The sequence below is a fragment of the Anas platyrhynchos genome, chromosome 5 (assembly GCF_047663525.1).
Source record: "Anas platyrhynchos isolate ZD024472 breed Pekin duck chromosome 5, IASCAAS_PekinDuck_T2T, whole genome shotgun sequence".
Taxonomy (NCBI): Eukaryota; Metazoa; Chordata; class Aves; order Anseriformes; family Anatidae; genus Anas; species Anas platyrhynchos.
The window spans coordinates 36178495-36201423 of record NC_092591.1 but is presented as its reverse complement, the minus strand read 5'-3'; the positions used below and the strand labels follow the sequence as shown (position 1 = coordinate 36201423).

General features: G+C 49.0%; 1 long non-coding RNA gene across 2 annotated transcripts in view; it reads left to right on the top strand.

The window, feature by feature from the left end:
- The first annotated feature begins 272 nt into the window (after positions 1 to 272).
- Positions 273 to 22929, top strand: part of LOC119717247 (uncharacterized) — a 34977-nt gene continuing 12320 nt past the window's right edge. The window contains exons 1-2 of one of the 2 annotated variants that reach the window (XR_011809692.1): positions 273 to 3411; positions 3725 to 3808. This is a non-coding gene — a long non-coding RNA (uncharacterized lncRNA). Of the gene's footprint in view, positions 3412 to 3724; positions 3809 to 12364; positions 12928 to 22929 lie in introns of those variants that run through there. The other variant, XR_011809694.1, reaches the window with a different exon arrangement.

The window sequence follows — 22929 nt, the reverse complement described above, 5'->3', positions numbered from 1 at the left end:
TGCCTGGTGACAGGACGAGGGGGAATGGGCTTAAGTTGTGCCAGGGGAGTTTTAGGTTAGATGTTAGGAAGAACTTCTTTACTGAAAGGGTTGTTAGGCACTGGAACAGGCTGCCCAGGGAGGTGGTGTAGTCACCATCCCTGGAAGTCTTCAAAAGCCGTTTAGATGTAGAGCTTAGGGATATGGTTTAGTGGGGACTGGTTAGTGTTAGGTTAGAGGTTGGACTCGATGATCTTGAGGTCTCTTCCAACCTAGAAATTCTGTGATTCTGTGATTTCTTAAGAGCTTTCACTCTAGGTTGAATTAGCTTAAATGGATTTAGCTCTGCCTTGCCAGCAGCATTTTGTTTTTATTTTTTTTGTAATTTTTTTCTCCTAACCAGTGGTGCAGAGCACCTTGTCAAGGGTATATGGCATTGATGAGGCCAGGTCCCCAGCTGCTGCTGGATGGAAACTCAAGGTAGTGCCCTGCAGGAACCGAGCTCCCCCAGCTCAGCCCCTTGCACAACAGCTCTCTTTTAACTTCTTCCTGGCGAGTCACCCTGCGGGGCTGTGCTTTTTAAACCATGCACCAAGTTATGCTGCGACTGTGAGTAGGGGCAAGCCTTGCACGGGTGCTTTTTGGTCTTTTTTGTGTGACTTTGTACTTCTGTCAGGGCAAAGCCAGGTTGTGTTTCAGTCTCAGAACAGCGGTGAGAGCGCAGCCCCCTGTCAGCGCCGCGCCGGGCCGGGCCGGGCCGGCCCTAAGATGGCGGCGGGCGGGGGGCTCCGGCCGCGTTGCCCGCCCGGGCCCTCACGGGGCCGCGCAGCCGCCGCCAGAGGGCGGCCGGGGCTGAGGCGCGGGGGCCGGCAAGAACAGGGAAAACAAATCTACTCGGGAAATGGGACACGAAAGGCGAGGGAGGACCGCCTTCATCTTTCTGGCAGCAGCAAGCGGCAAACTGAGGTGCCCTCATGTTGCTTCTCAGCCTCTTTACAGCAACACCCCTAAGTTTCAGAGAGCTCGGGGTGCATTCTTCAAATGGGCCACTTAATTTTGAATACAGTCCTGGTTTTGCAAACACCAGTCTTGGAAACTACAAAAAAAAAGTCACAATAAGCCCTTTTCTTCACTGTAATGCTTCCTATATTTCATGGTGCATCATCATTCTCCAACATACTTTGTCAGTACTACTCCAAGAGTTTGGCAGCAGCGCGTGTGACACCAACGGCCAGGGAAGTTCCCCAGCACCAGGGGCAATTCCCGTCCTCCTCTTCTCACCCTGGGAGCATCAGGGCTTTGGAGCAAAGCAGCTCTCCCCACCTGCCATGTAGCTGCCACGGTACGTTAACTTCTCCTCGCGCACTTGGGATTTGCCAGCGCTCTGAGTGCTTAGCCCTTATTGTTCCCTGACACCCACGGAGAGAGGAAGCCGACTCCATCCGAAGTGTCTCTTGTTGCCAGCGCCGTTACGAGCACATTAGTTCAGATGTGAGGAAAGCAAAATTCTTCGCAGCTTGTCCCTCTGTGCATTGCAAGGCGACAGCTTTCCCTGGAAGAACGAGCACTCTGAGGTATATTAGGAGCAATTACAGGCTGCAGCTTCCCCTCTTGCCGTCCTCCTTAGCTCAGTGTTGTTCACTGTTTAGGGAGCGCTTTGTTCTGGAAAACACCTTCAGGACCATTATGATCCAAGCTGATATCCCTGCCCCGTGCCTGGCTGCAGGGCAGAGCCTGGCACTTAGCGCTCAGCAGCAGCGTCTGCCACGAGCCTCCCCAAATGCTGCTGCCTCCCCTGCCAGCCTGGGCTGAGCCTCCAGCACTGGCCTTGTTTTGTTTTGACTGAGACCGATGCTAAGCCACCATGCGGGATCAAGCCAACTGGCAATTGGGTGAAATCCTCCTAAATTTCTGCCCAGACCTTGTCACTGCCTGTGGCACTTTGCGTTGTGAAACCCCTCTCCAGCACGATAGCAAACGCAAGCGACTCGGTGCAATGAGTAATTGCCTCCAAACGCAGCGTTGGCTGCGACTGTAAGTTCATCTGTATGTTATGCTGTGCTGCGTGACTCCGTAACTATCCTTGACACACCTGGCTTTCATTACAGAAAATAGATCCCCTGGATGCGAACTGCAGCCCCTGCCTCACTGCAGGCTCTGCACGTGGGGGAGCTGCAGAGGCAGCCCAGGAAAGCCGGGCTGGTGCAGGGACCATGGCATGGGGATCGTGGCACGGGGCTCCCTGCCAGGCACCCACCCCGGGCTGCCTGCTCGCCAGGGCATGCTGAGAAGCTGAGCTTTGTTTTCCTGCCCCAGCACCGAGCAGTGGCTGTGCCAGTGATCAGCAGTAGGGGAAAAAACACAGCTGACTTTTGCAGTTCGGCGTGGTGTACCAGCACGCCCACACCGATGTTTCTCTCCCGACAGGAGCCAAATTGCACAGCTTTATGTAACCAGCTAAATAAAGCGAGCCTTGGAGGAAGGTGGTAACGTGGCCCGCTCCCCCACGCTCGCTGCCAGCCCCCTGCCCACCCCTGGGCAGCTGCTGTCCCCTTGTCCCCCACGTGGGCAGGTGTCCCTATTGCTGGTGGCCATCCTGCTGGTGGCACTGGCCACTTCCAGCCAACACCTGGGGCTCAGCATGGCTTCACAGCCTCTCTTGCACTCTTCTTCAGAAACGTGCACCTGCCCACCTGCTTCCCTAAATGGTTTTCCTCGCCAGTCTTGAAGCTGCAGAGGATACAAATGTTGGCAGCCAAGGGAGCCTACCTGCAGCCGGGCAGGGGCCAGGCAGCTGCAGAGAGCTGCTGGAAGGCCGGCTGCCACTCAGCTGCTGCACCTGGGGCTGCTCTGCTCTGCAGTGGCTGGAGCAAGCAGCCAAGCACCGGGGCCTGGAGCCGGCGCTCCCTGGCCCTTCTGCCTTTTGGATCATTTCGGCTCTTGGCACCTCTGTTGTCATACCTCCTCCTAGGTGAAAACAGCTTTATCCACCTCATGGGAGAGGGGCGCGGTGGGAAGCAGTTTCTACATATGTCTGTCATGCTGTAAGGGTTTTCACAGTAGTGCTGCAAATGGGAGCTTCAGAGCATCTCATCAGGGAGGCAGGAAGGGTTTCTGAGCAGCCCCAGCCCCTCAGCACAGAGCACATGTAAAGGGACAAAAGCCTCACCACAGCTGCTTTCTGGGGGTGCTTCTCCCCACCCTCGCCAGGCGTGCCCCTCTGCCACCCCTCTTGGTGCTTCTGAAGCGTGCCCAGTGCTGCCTTAGCTCTCCTTACAGCATGCTCCGTTTCCTAACCAACGGCTTGCAAATAAGCTGTAACAAGGCTGAGGGAGCACGATGCCAGCAGAGACAGCCGTCGGCCTGTCCCTGGATGCGCACACCCTCTTAACTACCCTCTGTCAGCTGGGCTGCGAGGTGGGGCACGTGCAGGTACGTGTGCATGTCTATACTGGCTGCATTAAATGCAGATTTTTGCAAGGCAAAGATTGGAAAAAATGTACTTCTTCTGCGTGAGACTGCTCATATTGTTCTGCTAATGGAGAAGATGGTTTTGCGTGAGTTCAGACGGGCCATTGCATGAGGATGTGTAAACAATTTATGCGTATTTTGTGAACAATTTAGATTAAATACTGTATATAGTACCTTATAACCAAAGGCAGGAGGATTTGTAAGGTTAACTCAGATACAACATAAGCGTCATGCAAACTGTGCAGTGAAATAACACAGACTCTTCTTCCCCCAGGTTGCACTGTAAATGGGACTTGGGCGAGCGTGCTTGTTTGACCTGATGGAAAGATTTAAAGAAATCCAGATGTCTTTGATCCAGGTAAGAGGGGGGAAAAGCTGTTTTATCCTTGGCATGGTGCTTTGTAACACAACAGCACACTGCCAGGCTGCTTTGCCACGTCAGGTGTGGATATCCGTAGGAGCACCTCTGGGCATCTTTTAGTCCGGGTGTGCAGGCTTCTGCCTTCCCTTGCCCTGAGGCAAGCGGTGGTGAACAGAGCTCCACATGGGCGCATGCTGAGGGCAGCCCCTCACAGCTGCTCCCTCCCGAGGGATGCAGATATTTCCACCTGCGAAACCCCTGGCCGTGGCACCTGAGACCCGGCTTTTTCTCACCAGCTCCTGAAGAAGTTACGTGGGTGAGATGGTGATGAAAACAAAGCAGCAGGAAGGAACAGAAAACGCTCTGTTCTCCCTGCAAAGAGCAATGCTTTGCTCCTTGAGGGGAGGCTCTAATGAGTTTTTATCACGAGCTTTTCATCTCTCCTCCTACCCAGTTGAAGGTTCTCCCACGGGATGACAAATTTGTGAATGGTTGGGGATGCTCGCCAGAGTTTTTCCCAAGTAACAGCTGAAATTTAGAGAGTGTTGCTTCTCTGGCCGGGCTGACATTATTAAGACATGTTGACCTTCATGAAAACCGCTGATTAGCTGAAACGGGCAGAAAGCAGGCAGGAACGCAACTTCCCTGGTGCTGCCGGCCAGTTTTTGTGTCAGATATGCTTCCTTTATTGCTCCCAAGCGATGCAAAAAAAATGATTTATTTTTTTTTAATGCTTTCGCTATCCCTCACCACCTGCATTTCTCTTGACATCACCATGCTGCTCCGAGGGCACCTGGCATCTGTTCGCTCGCATGCTGAGAGCTCGCCTAGACAAAGTGCTGATGGAGGCACCGGGCATCTCTGCTCATCACAGCTGCCTTGTTTCCTCAATCAGCAGCTCGCTGTGCCCTGCGCTGAGGGAGGATGATGTTGCAATTCAGCCTGAGCCTTCCCTTCAGCACACTCACTTTCTGGTTGGTGTTAGGCCAGAGCATCACCTTGCAGCCAAGCTGACGGCCACCATGAGGCCATGCAGAGATACAGGGGCAAGCCGTGGTGGCCACATCAGTGCTTGAAGGAGCAACATGGGCACCTCTCCCTGTGCCTCCCAGTACTGCTTGGGGTAAGCACCTCTGCCTGGGAGCTTATTTTTTGTACCGTAAGTCTAACAGGTCTTATAAGATAAGACAGCGCTTGCTGCTCGTTGTAGAAACATACTTCCATGAGGGACTGAACTGAAGGCTTTATCAAGGCCTGGAAGGGCATTTCAGAGGGAATGATTATTCCATGTAACCATAACAAATACACTTTCCTAGACACACAACAAATTCGTTGTGTTTCATTATCAATTCTCATACGTGATGTCTGAGTGTTTGCGCCGATGGTTTCGCTCAGGCTTTTTGCTGCTGGTGGAGGCTTGCTGTTATCCTCCAGGCAGGGCAGGGAAATGGCGAGACTGACAGAGCGATCCACTGGGTTTTCTGTATTCATGAGGCTCCGTGCCCGTCACGGGGAGATGGAAATCCTTGTCACCGGGGAAGGACGCGGGAGGCTCGGGGCGGATCAGTTTGCATGCTCTTCCTAATAAGCGCCACTTTTTCTCCTGTGGCCGTGCAGCCTCCCAGAGCTAGAGCTGCCTCAAGGGCCAGGTATGATGAGCAGAGCTGCCAAAACCTTTCTGTGTCAGTGGAAAGCCCCTGATTATTGCAAGAGGCTGTGAACGTAAAGGTGACATTCAAAGGATCATTAAGATAACAGCCAGGATGAATTCCTTTCCAACTTCACTTAATAGATGCTTTAGTTTGAAATCATCTTTCCTGATGATTTCACCAGGAAAGAAGGAAGGAAAGGCCAGCACGTGAGACCTGAAATACGCAGCCTACTCTTTAATTAGGTACAGGCAGCTGCTTAAGAAAGCAATAGCTTAGCCAGGAGAGGTAATGAGATTAATGGCAGAAGTAACAAGAATGCTAATATATCTGACAAATAAGTTGTTGTGTGTTTGTTGTTGTTGTTGTTGTTGTTGTTTTTTTCCTCATTTTTTCCTGTTATAACTTTGTGACTTTTCCCAGAAAGACACATAGATGTGTGTGCACGTGTGACTGGTTTCCCATGGTGAATGTTAACCAGATTTTGCTAAGCCCTCTTTGCCAATGTTCCTGTTCCTGTGCATGCCTCTAATATTTACTGATAGCTGGGAGAGCATCGGCGGCAGCCCAGAGGTGTGTGTTGTAGCTGGGATGCTCCATGACTGTCTATTGCATAGCAAATGAATTATTTCACAGTACATATGTATAAATGCCCTTCCATGTTCTTTTCATGAAAAGGTGGGCACCTTTTCATGTTCCACCTCCTTCTATATCTGCCCCTGACACACTATTTTAGAATTTCATTTTGTGTTGGATTTTCCTTGGTTTAGCATAAAGTGGAAAGGCAGTCTTGGCACTTATGGTTCTTCCTGTTCTTCATAAGTTCTGTCTGGAAAAAGGTCTTAAAATTGCCAGGCTTCGTGGTAGGGACTGGCAGAAACAGCCCTGCTAACATTCAGCTGCAAGGAGCAGCCGATGAAAACAGTCTGAGCCTGTCTGCCTGCTGAAGCAGAGCTGTTATCTCGCACACATTCATATTGCTTTGTCCAACTTAATTCTGAGCGTACCAAGTAGTGGAGCTTCTGCCACTTCACTCTTGAGAGATAGTTTTGCATATCTCTGCCTCATACTTCACATTTTCCTCTCCTATCTTTAACCTTGAATGCTAATTCCATCCTGGTCCGTTCTGCTAATGGGCTCCTTGCTCTCCATAACATTTAAACCCTCTTAGGTCTTCCCTGTCATCAGCTGACTGTGCTACAAGCAGTAACTCTTTGTGCTTGGTCTTTTCCTGCTTGCAGAAAATTAAAGTTTTGCCACTGCCTTTAGGAAGCAACGCTACAAGTCTTTAAACCCACCTCATAGGAGGAGTGATGGAAGCTGTTCTTCAACTCACTGTTTGAAGAGGGGAAAAAAAAAAGTGCAACAAAAACAGTCAAGGAGAAAACTAATTTCAGCATGAATAGAGCAGTTTGCTTCCTTCTGAGGAATAATATTTTTAATTATACATGCATAAAGATCTGATCAAAATGTTGGGTCTAAGCAAAAAATAGAACCGCTTTGTTTATAGCAGTTTGCCTTGATCTTTTTTGCAGTCATCCATTGCTCACTGCTCACTTTGTTCGTCTCTCCACCAAGTTGTCATGACACGAGCCGAGGAAAGGCTGCTCGGCCAGGCGGACCTCTAAATGCTGGCGGTGTCTGCAAGCAGCCAGGTAATGGCCCAAATGATTCTGCGTTGGCAGCTGCCTACAGCACGCAGCTTTCCTCTGCACTGTTTTCCCCCAAGAAGCCACGATAGCTCACTGTAAGTACTGTGTGGAAGTGTGCGTGGAAGGAGGACGGGTCCCTCCATGGGCTTCTGGCAGTGTCAGCGGGGCCAGGAGCTGGCAGCCGCATCGGTCCCGCTGAGAGAACAGGAGGTGGACATCTCTGCCAAGCCCCGGACCCATCAGGAGGCAGCAGGACGCCTGTGGCCGGCAGACGGAGATGAAATCTCTTTTAATGAGTGAACCACTAAGCTCTTCTGGACTTGGGGCTGTCAGCTTCCCGGAGACAGAAGCAGGCCTGGAAGGCCTCAGCGTATGGGCTGAGCACTCTGACAAATGTGTGTTTGCCCCAGCAGAATGGATTTTAAATGAATCTACCAGCTAGAACTGCAGGCTTCGGAGATTCAGCGAGCATGTGATGAGGTGGAATATATTTGGGCCTCGGTAAAATGTTAAAAAAGAGTTCTGCAAAAATCATTCAAATTGCCTTGGCTCTAACAGAGGCTTACCATTTTACAGGCTGCCCAAAGCACTACTAATAAGGGATAGCTGGTGGCCAAATGCTGCTGGAGAGCACAGGCAGTGCTGTGATGTGTGGTGTGAAATGGTCAGCAATATCCCCATGCAGGAGCTGGGTGAGAGAGTAACTCTTATCCAACTGCTGTCCCCGAAGTGCTGAACAGGGAGCAGTGGACTCCTGTGAGCTCATAAAAATGATGTAGGGCTGGGAATAACATGGGAAAATTTAAACCAAATGCAGCATGATCCCAAAGCATGGCAACTTACTGGACAGGCCTGGTGGCAGGAGCACTGGTTTAGGCTTGGCAGCAAGCAGTAACTGATGCAGAAGTCTGCAGAGCTACAGACTCCCCCAAGATATTATCCTTCACTTATTTCCATGGTATCTGAGCATCGCAGAGATTATATAAATAGATGCTTTCTGGAGAAACTCTTCTCTCTGCTAGGGTATGTTAGGAATGTTAGTTATAAGCTTTTTTACTTCACAGTGGATGGGTGGGCTACATTGAGAAGACCAGGGCTTGTTTTTAGGCTCAGTTACAGCAAGATCATCCCATTCCAGTGCAAGGCAAAAAGACTCCGTGTTTCCCAGGGATAGCAGGAGCCAGCAGGGTATTGCAATGGGATTCAGTGCCCCAGGCAGCACTGGCTGCAGAGGGTCGTGCATTTGGGGCAGGAAGAGCTGCACAAGCCCTGTGCCTTGCACAGACCTAACTGGTGCCCGTGGATCATAACGCAGCCTCAATGATCTATAGATGATAAACGATGAGCAATGGCAGAGTCGTCAGCTTGATCCATGCCCAGCACTGACTGTTCCTGTGAGTGCCAAGAAAGGAAAAAAACGACAATTTCATGCTGCCCTGGGACATTCTGCTTGTGCTGGATGAACACTGGATTGCAGCTGACTGCAAAGGGATGCTTAAACCTCGCAAGCTGCTGTTTGTATGCAGCCTTCACTCTTGGTTTTGTTCCAGTGCTTACATGAAAATTTGCTTTTCAGAATTGCCCAGGAAATGGAAATCACAGGAAATTCATACTGCAGATGTAACTCTTTTTTCATTTTCTTTCTTTTTTTTTTTTTTTTTTTTTTTTTTTTTCTTTTTGGTGAAGTATGCCTCACAGCTCTAGGCTAGCTACTGCAAGGTGACACAATCTCGGTTTGTTAGTGGTGAGGATTCACTGAAGGTATTCGGCTGCAGGGAGCTGTGGAAACAAGGACCATGCCAGTCCACGCCTCCCAGGGAACACTTCACAGGGGTGCTCAGAGCCCTGCGTTCCCAGCTGGCTGATCTCTTTCATGCACAGGCTGTGGAAGGATGGCAAATAGCGGTGGCTTCCCGGGGAGCAAGTAGACTTGCAGGAAAATCCTTGCATTGTACTCATGCAATGAATGCTGCTTCCCAAGAAACTTTGGAAACCTTCCTTCACCTTGTTTGAAAATTCATGAAAAATAAGTGTTGTTTTTTTTTTCTCTCTTTTTTTTATTTTTTTTTATTATTATTATTATTATTTTTTTTTTTCTGGGAAATATTAGCAATGTAGTATTTTCCCCACTAGAGATTTTTTTCTTGCATAATTTTCTTCTGTTTCTCCTCATGTTTGTAAGACTTTTATTCGGTTCTGGTAGGAGGAAGAGGAACAGAAAAGCAGATCTTTGGCAGTTTTAATTCCATGTGGAGCCGAATGAAACATGGAGGTGCCATATCCCTGTGAGCTGAGGCTGGAGCACTGGGTGGCTGCGCATGCAGGCTAGGACAGCAGCACAGAGGCAAGAGTTACCCTTCTGCTTTGCTGCCTGACCTGCTGTCTGACCAAGCACCTGCCTGCAGCTGAGCTTGGCTCTGCTACCCAGACTTTTGCTCATAAACTCAAGTCTCTGCCAGAGTGCTCCCTCCAGACGGGCTGATGTGACATCACTGCTGAATAAACAGAAACCAATATCGAGTGGATTTGCTGGAGAGCGCATTCAAGACCACAGCTATTATGCCAGATATCTGAGTCAATCGAAATATCAGAGACCTCCCATGATTAATAACCATTGGGATATCTAATCCATGCTTTAAAGCAGTTACGGGCAGGCAAGGAAAGCAAGAGTTACTCCCCAAGAGTGATACTTGCCTATGAGAAAAGAAAGAAAACAAAACGAGGCAGCACACCAGCCTGGAAGCAATGTGGAGCCCTGGTACAACTCATGATACCTGTCTGAAATTAGATGCAGTGCACCCCAATGTGGGGCTGGTGGGGATACTTGTATCTGCTTGGGCTGCCTGTGACCACGGTGGTGCTACTGTGACACCACCAGGGAGAAGACCCAAGGGGCTACACCAATATTTCAGTGGTACTTACATGAGCAGGATGCGGCCAGCTGTTGTTTTAGTGCTTCTAGGCTTTCCTTAGGCATGGGGGAAAAGTTAATTGCCGTCTGAAAGAGGAAGCTGCATTTTGTGGTTGAAAGATTATTTCCCAACCTCGCGGTTAGCAGAGGAGTCCCAAAGGGGCAACACAGGCCGGAGGAGAAGTGCACGGCAAGTGCAGATGAATAGGGGAAGTTGTGTTTGATGAATGCGTTCTGCTGCTGCTGGGGTGATTAAAGGGTCTCTCTTCTCCTGCTTGCTTTGTGGAGCCAGAGATGCTCCAACACGGTACAGATGGGTGCTCTAGGGCCAATGTGGATGTCTGGGGATACACCTGAGGTTCAGGCTCTGGGGCTAGTATGTGCTGGAGCTGTACAAAGACAGGAGCTTCAATGTACTGGTGGTGTCTGGGCAGCCCTGAGTGAGCCACCATGCACACCAGGACTGCTGGCAGCTCTGGCAAGGAGCAGGACGGCTCTGGCCTTGCTCGGCTTGGGCTTGCCACAGGTGCCCTCATGGCATTGCCTCTGCCAGCACCAGGAGCTTGTTCCAGCCCAGGAGCGCCTGAGCACTTCAAGGCTTCTTGCTCTGGCGAAGCAGAAAAGAGTTAACTCCCCCTCAGTTCTCCTCCAGAAGAGAGAAGATTGAAATGTTTCATACTGTTCTATTTTTAAATCGTTCAAGAAATGTATTGCTAACAGAAGAACAGCATAACTGACGTTTCCCAGAATCAGCTGGTGAAAGTGCACAGCGCAGCTCCTCTTGGGCAGCCCAGGCAAGGTAAAACGACTCAAAATAGATTGCAAATAGAAAGAAAAAGCAGGAAACCATTACAGAGCTCTGTAGGCAACACCCTGAAGTCCATTTTAGCTGTTAGCCATTGTACTTAAGGCAATAGAGAGCAATTAAGCAAGGAGACCACTGGAAGGTTTGTTTCCCCGTTGTATCCCTGAAATAGCTCCAGCTCATTGCCAGTGCAAGGTATGACACTGATGGGGGCAGAGATCAAAGGCATCTGCCCAGCTGCCACAAAAAGCTCTGTAACGAGGGTCTGCATTAACGTGAGAGGGCCTCCTGCCACTCCTGGGGGGTGGACTTTTGGGTGATGCCGACCTCTCTCCACCATGAGCAGGGCTGAGAGCCACCAACTCTCTCCACGGAGTCCACCAATTGACTCTCCTCTTCCCCTATGGAGGCAGCATGCGGCATTAATTAATGGACATAAAACTTGCTTGGAAGCAGGCACGGGTATGACAGCTCCTAATAGCCGTACATGAAGGGCTCTGATATGCCCGTGTAACCAGACAGCGACTGCTACGCTTCGGCAGCAGGCTTAGAACATCTTTCTGAGGGCTTATTATTTCTGAGGGCTGCTAAGCGTAAATTTTGCAGTGGTTCTCCAGACTAATTTTCATGTAGAATAAATTCAAGCGTGAATGAATGTGGGCTGTTGTGTGGCCTGCATTAGCTGGGAGGTCAGGCGAGGAAATTAGCCCAGTCTCTGGTGACCTTGTGACGTGGGAAGGAAAGCAGCCCCTTGTCCAGGCACACCAAGGAGCGATGGAGCAGGCAGTGCTGAGGGCGTGCTGCCCACAGGTAGGTGCCGTGAGGAGCCTGTCACAAAACACCCTTCTTGGTGAAGTGGATGGTGACATTTCTACCCAGACCTCAAATGCGGCTGCCCCGTTTCACCTGCCTCCAGCGCTGCTGAGGTGAGGGATGGCTGAAGAAAGGGTCTCCCCTTTCTCTGTGGGCTGGCAGAAGAGCAAGCTGATGGGTGTGTGAGCAACACGGGCACATCTAGCGTGTGACTTGTGGGGCCTTCCACACTTACAAACTGTTGTCTGTAAATATTTGTGGTGACAGCTAGCAGCAGGCAGGTAAAATGCACGGAGGTGGGGACATTTCCAGTCACAAAGAAGCACTGCCAGCAGGTACCGGTGATAGCATAGATGTGCCCTTGGCCAAAATACAGCTGTTGGGAACTGCCTGGGGACCTGGCATGGGTTACACAGCGAGCAGCTGCTGTGCAGAAAGCAGCAGGTACGTTTTGATTCAGCCTTTCCCTGCAGGGCAGCTTTTAGGTATAAGGAGTCTACCGACTACAGGACAAGTACCACAAGCTAGGTAGAGATAGTTGTTGGAAGATCACTAACACGCTTTATTCTCTGGTAGAAACTTTGTGTTTGTCCCTTGATAGGGATCCAGAAGCCCACTGGTGACATTTTTGGTCTAATGGTGATGTTACTGTGTCTGCAGGACTCCTGCCAGAGGGCATGAGATTCGACGCTCCCTGTTCAGGAGACTCGTCTGTACAAAAACATTTTTTATTTTTTTTTTTTTTTGTGGTGAGGTTGTCTAAAGCATCTGGCATCCTTGTGCAGAACAACCAGGCCTATCTTCTTGTCTGCTTCTGTCCTACACAGACCGTGCTGGTGCAGGCCTCCATGGCTCCTTGGTCTGGTCACACACTGGTGGTGGGGTGATGCTGGCTGTGGTTCCCCAGAGGCAGGGCTTTGTGTGCTGTGCCCACAGCTGGGTGATGTCCTCCCTAGGGAGCCGGCCTGGACAAACGCTTCATGCCCTTCTCTTTGGTCTAACACTACCAACTAAGTGAGGCCTCAGCTGCTCTGCGGGCACTAGGCCGAGGAGCAGAGCGGTGAGGTGGGAGGGCGCTGCACATCTCCGTGTAAATGCAGAAGCCCTTGCAAAGAAGGGTTAAGAAATTTGTCCAGGGCCTCAAAACACGTGGGCGGCAGAGCCAGGAGCTCTTGCTCCTGCTTTGATCTCCTCACTGAAGTAATCTCTGTCCTGGGGAAGCAGCAGTGGGAGGGACAGCTGAGGGGGACCGGGAGTGGGAAATGCCATGTGTAGGAAAAGAGTGGGTAAGTCCAATTTCAGTCTGCATCTTGTGTGTGCAAAGGGGGAAGAGGTGGTGCAATTTGCCTAAAGGGTGGTTTCCACAATTGGAAATATTTAATTAAGTGAATTATTTTCCTAGTAGTACTTTAAAAGGTTATATACCCAATTAACTGTGCATTAGACTTAGCCTGAGCCCCATTTTGATATGCTCAGTGGACTGTGAGGAATGTACTGTCAGCTTAAGAGAGACAAAAAAAGGTAGAAGTCAAATCGGTGGCAAATGAAGTTTCTGGCTCCTTGTCAAAGCACCCGCATGCCTCATTACCTTGGTTTAAAGCCAACAGGCTAGCTTAACGGGGCTGTTTATTACTCCCTCCCCTTCCATCGCGGCTGAAAAGGAAGCTGTAGCTGCAAATCCTCTCTTGTACTTTCATGGGCACGTACCCTTCCTCAGCCCACCGTGCTCGCGTGGTGCTCGTGTCCTGCTGATGGAGCCATTTCACACCATGCCCCTCTCGGTGCCAGCTGTTTCTGCTGGCAACACCATGACGTGGTGCCGCTGGACCTGCAGCCAAATGGTCCTGGCGAGAGGGAGGGGGTGTTAATGAGATAATAGAAGTGCATGCCCGCTATTTTCTGCCCCAGAGTAAATGTGGCTTTCTCTTGGCTGCGAAGCCTGTGTAGCTGTTGGAGCGTGGCTCTGTCAAAGAGAGGAGTTGCCTCCTTTTTCACTCCAGCCCTCACCACATGGATTGTCACCCTTTCTTCCCCTGTTTTCCCCATGCCCCATGCAGCACAGCCCCCTGGCACGGTGTTCAGCTCCCCGTTGTGCTCTGGCCACTAGCAGCGACCAAGGCCATGAAGACACCCCAGGAGATGGAGGCAAATGGGGGGTATGTGCCCTGTCTGGAGCAGTACCTCCTGCTGCTAGGGCCTGCATAGGAGGTGGCAGCAGCTGAATGGCAGAAGAGCTTAGGTTCAGGAAGGGAATTAATTGCAACGTGTCTTAAAATTGTCTACCCATCTTGTGTACGGCAAATTTTCGGTGGGTAGAAAAAGGGCAGACAACAGTCTATTATATGGACAGATACAACTTGAACATTTAATTGTGGCCTCTTGCTTATCTTTCCTTACTTCTTATCTTGGCCTTGTGTCAGCTGTTTGCAGCAGAAGCCTGCCTTGTACGTGCCAGCCATGGTGGAGCCCAAACCACAAAGTACTGAGAGGTAGCAATAAGGGAATAGTCACCCTAGAGCAGCGCTGTCTACAAAAAGTGAGAACTAGAGGTGAATATGCAGATGATTTTGTACTTGGGGAAGGGAGGCCTACAGGAACAGGAGAACTGTTCAGACATAAACTTTGCTGAAGTCGAGTGTAGCTGAATACAAAATCGCTTGAGCACCCTGACTCGGCATTGCTGGCAGATGGAGCAGGACTGAGGTAGCTTTGCCTTCCTCACCTATTTCCCTTCGGTTTCAACAGGGACCCATCACAGCTGCAGGCACCACTTTGGTTCTCCTGGAGCATTGCGAAAGAATGTGATGATGTGGCTTTATTATTTTTAGCTTGTTTTGCTAAGGGAGTTATGCTTACGCAACTACGTCCCTGCAGCCCTACCCTCCCCGCCCCTCACACACATGCGCTGGTACCTTCTACATCTGCAAGACGATTTTAAACAAATCTGAAAGGGAGCAGAGGTCTCAGAGCTCGTGATTTGGGCGTGTGGGTAGACGAGAGAGTCACACGCTGGTGGGACCACAAAAAAATCTTGGCCCCAGCTGCTCTGGGAGGCCATTCCCGGCTGTAGCCTCTGAGCTCCCGTGCTGGGACTTGCCCTCGCAGGCACGAAGGTGGATGGGTGTGTAAGGGTCAGGGATGGGACAGCGGGGAAGGCTGCAGGGTGCGGGGTGCGAATCCGTGGCAGATCAGACTTGAGCAGTGGTGGCGCTGAGGGAGCTTCGTGCTTTGTTTGAGGGCGATCGGTGCCTCTAGTACGGGTCTGAAGTGGTTTGGCTGGAACAATTCTCAATAGGGATCGAGTCTGCTTGACTGGATCAAGGAAATGCTGGTGGAACTTGCTCTGACATGTTTGCAGTCCCTGTTTCTAGCACAGGCAGGACAAAGGACAACCTGAGCTGAGGGAACAGCGAGTATATGTGTCAGCCATTCTTTCTGTGGAAAGTGAGCCTGAAAGCATAAAAGAAAATCCAAAAGCTTAGAGTCCCAGGCTGCATCCTCCCAGGTGAGGCTGGTTCTCTCCTAATGTGCAGAGAATGCTAAAGCTGTGAGACATTTGTTAAAACACACGCAAAGCCCCAGCGGGGTGAGAAGTAATTTGCACAGTAATTGCAGAAGGGGACGAGCGAGTGTGCGTGTGCCTGCTGCCCTGCTGGGACTTGTGCAACGCGGCATGATAATGTCCTGGAGCTGCCTTCCTGCTTCTGTCGGGAATGACCCTAAAACCCAAGGACAGGACAGGTGGCAGGTGCCAGCAATAAAGAGCCCAAGCTGAATATCACCTCTGCTCTCCCACAAATGAGAACAACGACTGGTCTCCAGGGTTTGCAGAAGGCTGGTGGTGGCTTGGTTTCACTGCGCACAAAAATATGCATCAAACAGCCAAGCAAATAGGGAAAAAAATGAAGAAAAAGCTTTTATAGCTGTGGAACATGGTAGAAACAGCCCCTGGAGAACTGGGATCGTGAGAGATTTCACAGAGAAAAGAGAGAACCCTCTTGAGAGCTTATCTCGGATTTGGGTTATTTGAGAGGAAGAGCAGAGACTTCGTAGGTAGAGGTGGGAGCTTGCATGTCCCTCACGTGCCCCGAGTCCTCCACAATATTAGGTCAGCCTGGTAACGCAGAGACATTGCTGCATGCAGGGTGCCTCCCAGGAGCACCCACAACCTGCCTCTGGTTTCTGAGGATTCCCAAGCAAGGGTGAATGAGTGGTGGGACTTTCTGCATGCAAATGCAGGGTACGTGGGCACTTCTGTCATTGTCCATCACGGCCTGGGCATTAGGCATTTGATACTTACCATCTGCCAGAAGAGTGATGGTCATTAGACATAAGATTTGTTGTGAACAAAGGACGAAGAGAGAACTAGGTTCAAAAGCATGTGGTAAGTTCGTGACATAAATCATTCAGGATGCCTACACACGGTATGCAACATTTGTTTCTTAACCCAAGTAACAAATAAGTGTCATAATTTTCTCTGGAAATGAACCAAATTAGGTATTTGTCCTGACTGAAATAAGGTATACAACATATTGTGTCTTAGTGAACGTGATCACCACTGTAAGCTGTTATACCGGGCAGCTGATGGCAGAATTACACCTTGTCTTTTCCTCCTGCTATCAGTATGGTATCAGCTGTCTGAGCAGTCCAGGGCAGTCCTTGTTCTTTCAGCGTGGGCTTCTATTTCTCAATCCATGCAACCACAGCAGTTCAGCTTCCCATTTTTGCCTGAATGCTTGTTTCAGCATTTTTCCCAGCAGAGTGGTCCTGCTGGAGAACTGGGCTCTTTTGAGGGGGAATATTTCTTTGACAGTGTTGGATACAAGTTGATTTTTTAAAGGCAGAGCCACAGCTAATACTATGTCTGCCTGGATGGTGGCATTAAAGCCAGCCTAAGTGTTTTTGTCAATTTTATAACTCAGTCCCTTTTTTATTTTTTCAAGTGACTATGGCCAATAGCCAGTCTTTCAACAATCACAACATTATTTCGCTCCACCAAGCATAACGCTTAGAGGAAACTCGATTCCATTTGAAGCACCATAGTGTAAGAGAAAGAGACTCCTACCTTGAAACCGGAGCACTGCTGATTGTCTGGAGACCCGAGCTGCTGTGGGGTCAGTATGTACGTGCCCTGGAGAACAGCGCTTGGATCAAGCTCTTTATGAGTAACCTCTCATTTTGGAAGCCTTGGTATTGGTGTGCCTCTCCTGAAGGCTCTGATCTCTGCTGTCGAGGTTGCCGACAATTTTCAGCTTCTGTTATTCTTGGCTGCTTCCAAAAGTGTGCGTGTGTCTAATCCTTTTTTTCTTTTAATTTTTGGCTGCACCAGCTTTATGTAATTGTGCTCCCATGAATATATTAGTTGACTTCTATAATCCTGAGAAGCTCATAATCAAAGACTAAAGTAAACTTACTCAAATATCAGCTTAACTATTACTTTTAAAATAAGGCAAGCAACTATGTGAGAAATGTACTTGAAAACATTCAACTCATTCTGACATTGAGATTTCACAGTGGGTCAGATCAAAACTTATTAGAAATCTATTTAAGATGACACCTCAGTAGCATGAAGCCTAAGTGCCATTTCTCAGTAGCTAAGTGGAGTTCAAAGGCAGCCCTTTAAGCATTGAAATGCCAAAATCTGAAACAAAAATATTTAGACTACTGATCAAAATAAATCAAATCCTCTTTCTTCACTGTGACGGCAAGATATAATGACTCTTTTATAAAATTTAGCCAGTTTTCATGGTAAACTGCAACTACTGGGCAATGCCATTTCAAGGAAGACAAAATAGAAACCACTTAAAACAATCGGGTAACCAATGACTCAGGCAGATAAAATCAAGGCATTAACTGAAAGCACAATAGCTTCTAAAGCCATAAACCACCATGAAGATCAGTTTCAAACCATTGTAGAGGATGATAAAGGCTGATAACAGAGGTATGGAGGTACGTGTCTCCTGCTGTCAATGCTTTGCAAGGGGGACAGTTCCTGAAGCAGCCCAGGAAGGGCTGACCTGTGCAAATGGGATCTGCTGGGATCTCTTCAGGCAAGAGGAATGGTGGAAGGTGAGAGGAGCTGTGGAGGAGCAGACCCTTGGCTGGAGTGTCATTGTGCTGTACTGAACCTCAGGAGCCACCTGTGCCAGCTGAGTGGTGTCCAGGCATGAACAAAAGGCAAGCTGTGACTGCTGGATTGGGAGCATTTCGGGGCTATGCCTCTAAACAGTCAGTCTTTGAACATGTAGGGAAAACATGACAGGAAATTTGTGTTCCTCTTGCCCTGGTCAGTCCACCTGCTCCCACACACTGTTGTGGCACGGCCGGATCCACAGACACCATTCATTTCAATGAAACATCACCTCTGAGAGCCCCCGTGGCAAGTCCTTTGAGACAGAGTTCAGCTTCCTCCTGACGAGGAAAAAGGATGTATTTCTTACTAATGGGGTAACTGCACTGGAATGATATGTACTCTAACTGTGATTGAATGCAAAATGAGAAATGAGAATGCAAAATGAGAAAATCCCCTTACGGTCCTACCCCCGAGTCCTATATAACAAGTTTGTCTCCCTTTCCCCTCGCAATTACAGTCCCGCTGGTAAAGGAGATGGATGTAGGCTCATTACCTAGCTGCATAATGAAGTGCATTAGCAGGACAGATGGACAGCTGGCAGGAGAGGCTGAAACAGGCTAAAATCCAAAGTGCTCTGAAATGTGCCCTTGGGCTTTCTCCAAAGCCTATTTATTTTCATAAGGCGATTTGAACGTTCAGAGGGAGCTTGCCTGCTTCCAGGTGTCATCGCTCACGGTGCAGCAACCCCAACTGCGAGAGAGCATCACCGTCAGTGCCCTTGCCTGGGCATTTCAGTTCCATTCTCTGTGCTACCAGTGGCCCTGGGGACGGGTGGCAGGAACCCCACAGAGACCAGCCACCCCCTGAAGAGAGCCTCCTCAAAACGTCCTGTGGCCCTCAGACCCCCAAGTAGTAGTTACATATTTCTTTTTCCTTCTTTTCAGTGGCAGTTTTGGCAGTCATGTCTGTGTCTTTGTTGGGGGAGAGGACCGTGAGCACTGACAGGCAGCACAGGGCTGTGTACAGACCAGCCAGGGGAGCTGAGCCCTATCATCCTACAGACAGCCTGTGCAGCCTACAGTCTCTTTCTTGCACTGATTTTTTTTTGTTTTCCCATAGCGTGCAGCGACTTACTTGTAGCCCTCGAGGTACATGAAGCATCCTTTCCAGTCTCTTTAATCATTAGATAGCGATGTTTCTCATCACACTGCTGTTACACTATACAGAAGGTGCCTTGTACAGAGACGTGTGAGGCATCCTTCCGCTGCCGGCGGGGGCAAGATGTGCTGCCTCAGCACGGGCAGCTTTCTGCACCGTGTGTGGCAGGCTGCTGCCTTTTGCCAGAAAAAAAGGCATAGCTTGCTCCACCAGGGGCAGTTTCTGCTGTCCTGAAGACAAACACCCTGCTGAACCCTGTGAAGTTCAGAGGCTACAGACCGTCAGGAAAGTAAAGGCTCTGGCAGGTAGCAAAGACATGCTGGGAGCAAAATGAGTGCTGTCTAGCTGTGGAAGAGAGAAGGAAGGGATAGGCACTGTTGCAGATCCTGAGGTTGTCTGTAAGACCCCAGCTTGACCTTCCAGCCTCCCATGCCGCGGAAGGTGGTGTCCCGGAGTGCAGTTCCATCTTCTGGACTCACACAGCTCCACGTCCGAGCCAGCGTGAGGGACCAGAGGCAAAGGATTGTCTGCCTCTCATGCTGGGGGCCCCCTCACCAGAAAGCAGAAAGCACCACCAATTAAGGCTGCTCATGAGTATGTGCTGGCGATATTGGGAACAAAAGCAAGCGCTGCACGTGCACCGTTCCACCCAAATGCTTCAAAGAGGTTTGCAAATCCTGCAGTGCTGAATGAGCCTTCCCTAATTCCTTTGCAAGACAGGCAAATGTTACAGCACCGTTCTGCAGACCACTAAAGTAAGCGCATCCCACTGGGGGCTGGTGGAGGATAATCCCAAAGCCTAGTTCTTTTGTCATCATTGACCATATGGTTTCTCAAATATAACTTCATTTATCTATTACTTCAAAACCATATTTTAATTTTTTATTTTTTTTTCAACATTAACTTGAGCTAGAGCACAGGTGTTGCCCTACTTTAGCCTCCATCTGCACACATAACCCTTCTGTAGCCTGAATTTGTTGGCTTATGTGCTCAAGCAGGCACCCTGCACGGCTTTACAGAGCGCCTGCAGGCTGCTGCAATAGACCACCTGTGGTCCTCCATGGCCATCCCAGAGCTCCCTGCCATGTTTCTAGACAGAAGAAGTTCTCCTGCAGCACTATGAGAAGCCCTTATTGTGCCTTTCAGCCTGAGACACAGCTGAGGCTAGTGCTAGCTACAGTCCTGGTATCACTCAGAAGGGAGCAGAGGGCTGGTACTGACCATTCTGCTGTCGAGGGTGCTGGGCTCGCTCAAGTGCCATGACCACCAGAAACTCCAGGGGCCTCTGCTGCGAGGATTTCACAAAGACACGACAGCCAAGAACAGGAATATCTATATCTCCTCGAAAGGTTTGTGTTATGTAACCTATTTGAAAAAGAATAAGAAAAAAAAAAAGAAACAGGATTCCTTGAAAACATTGCTCTGTAAAGCACTTTATTTGTTAACCCGAGCCTACAAAAGTATTAAATAATATGAGGTGCTTGACCTTGGAATTTGAAGGTGTGTCTGGGGCACGTGCCTTCTGCCAAGTGTTTGGATGAAGTCCCTGAAATAACATAACCAGAAAAAAATGAGAAACTGGGTTTCACTTGAGGAGTGAGGGGGGAAATGAGAGCAATTAGCCTGCCAGAGGCAATCCTCTTCATTACAATGAGTAAGTGTTTGCTGTTCCCGAGTGAGGTATAGGTGACGTGCACTTTGCAGAAGACAAAGATGAATTATCTGGAATAAACAACAGGCGTTTGAGCTTATTAGGGAGCAGAGGGGTCTCGCAGTTTTATCTGCAGCTGGCTCTCTGTGAGTCAGCCAGCTAACAATCCGGTGCCACGCTACCTACTCCAAAAACAGATCAGCTGCATTCCCCCCTTACCGAGGCAGCAGTGCATAACATTGCATTCAGACCTTGTCAGGAGGATGAGGGGATGACTCAGGGTGTTTTTCCCCCCTTTCTTTGTTTTGATTTGTTTATGAAGTAGGTGTCCATGTTCCAGTCTGCTTGTAATGAACGTGCTGATAGCAAGCTAAAAATAATTTTGGAGGAGGATTTTACAGAAGTCTCTGTAACAACAAAAAAACCCATACAGATATGTCAATGTAAACCAGCACTAGCTGTGTAGTGCTTTATTAGCTAGAAAGGGATTGGCAGTAATGAAGTGACTGTAGTCCACATATTTTTTAAAACATTATTTGTTTATAAGATAGAGGATGTTCTGATGCTTCTTTCTGATTTTGATCCAAAGTTCACGTTTTTCTCTTTTTCCATTAAACCTGCCCCAGAATACCATCTGATAATAATACCTTTCATGCCTGCTTTTTTGCTTCATCCAAACTCTTCAGTATCACTAAAGGATCGATGTAACTTGCACCATAGATCTTGCATCAGGAATAAGCTGAAGTTGTCTTGCTTTTCCTTAGGGGACAAAAAAATCAGTCTTTTGAAATATCGCCAACAAATAATACTTTCAGAAGCTCTCACATAGTTTGGATGCCAAAGTTATACTGAAAGTCAGTGAGGTTCAGGTTTCTAAATCACACTGTAAATGTGATTTAAAGGCTTTATGGGTGAAAGCCTGTGTCCCTGGACCAGGGTCTTTTACCCTTCAAGATCTGGGCAGGTTTTTAGCACTGAGAGGTGGGAGAGGTCACAGAGGGATGACGAGGAGGCTCCTACCAGCTACAAGTGGGCTGCTCAGAGGTTTTGGAGGGGATGGATCAATCTGTGCTCGCAAGGATGGTTTCTCTTGTTAAGATACATCTGAAGCTGCACAGTGCTTGGTGGTGTTCCTCACCAGCACGGCTCTGCGGAGAGCTGCTTGGTGAGCCCATTAGCTCGTGTGCTTGTTTCCAAGCTCGTCTGAGTGTGGAGAAGAGTGAAGACGAAACTCAGCGACTCAGAAAGAAAAGAGCACAATGCCTCTCGTTGGAAGGCTCTGATAATTAAGCCGTTAAAGATTGCTGGGGTTAACAATACCATGTCTACAGGGAACTAATTACTCACACAACTGGGAAAATACCATGACAACAACAAAGAAGGACATTTTAGAGCCAAGTAGCAATGACAAGCTCCTGCCCCGAAGCATGCAGCTGGAAGGCCCAGCCTCTACCCTCCCAACTCATTGGGACATCTCCAGTGAATAAGAGCAACATGTAACCCACGTTTCTGCTGTCAAGGTGATTAGAAAGGATGCAGTAAACACTAGTCAAATGTACAGACTAGAGACGTGTCAGCCGGTGAAGATAGGCTTCAGCCACACAGCCTGCATGGCTCGATACTGCTCCAGCAGCAGAGCACTGGGCCCAGGGGCTTGCTGATTCACTCCTTCCTGTTTTTCATTTTGCTCCTTCATGGAGATCGTGGTTTTGTCTACAAGTCTCTCCAAGGGCATCTGCTTTGGTGTTCTTTTTTTTTTTTTTCCTTCTCACCAATACCCCCAAAGGACTTCCACTTATTTCCCTTTCTGAGCAGCAACAGCAGCAGAGAGGCTCTGATTTGTTTGCTGGAAGCATATTTTCATGGTGAGAATGGCATGTGTTCCTCTGAGACCTTTCAAAAGAGCCCCACCTTGCATAATTGCAGGATTTCAGATGAGCTCTGAATGCTAGAAGATCTCTTTTTACTCAGTAACCTAATATCAATTACATCTTCCCCTAACTATAAAAGCCTTGATTTTTAATTCATGTAATTTTCCCACTGAGGACAGAGACTATTTAAGGCATCTGCTAAAATCTATAAATGTAATTATTTGTTGCAAAAGGATTCAAAATGAATTTCTGTGAGGTGGAAGCTTAAAAGCCTTGAGGAGGCTGGTGGTAAGGAATCCAACTTCATTACCTCCGTCCCTTCTGGTGGCAGCATCAAGGGACTGGGGAGGAGGCAGATCCCGTGATACCAGCACGTACCAGCGCTTGCACCTCCAGGGAGGTGAAGGACAGGAGAAATGTTCCCCTGGTCAGGTATCTGCTGTCATATTCAGGGTGCTGGAGGTTATCTACCTGCACAGGTGCTGCAGTGCCCATGTATGAACCTGTTGTCCATCAATTTGTCTCGTGCCTTCTT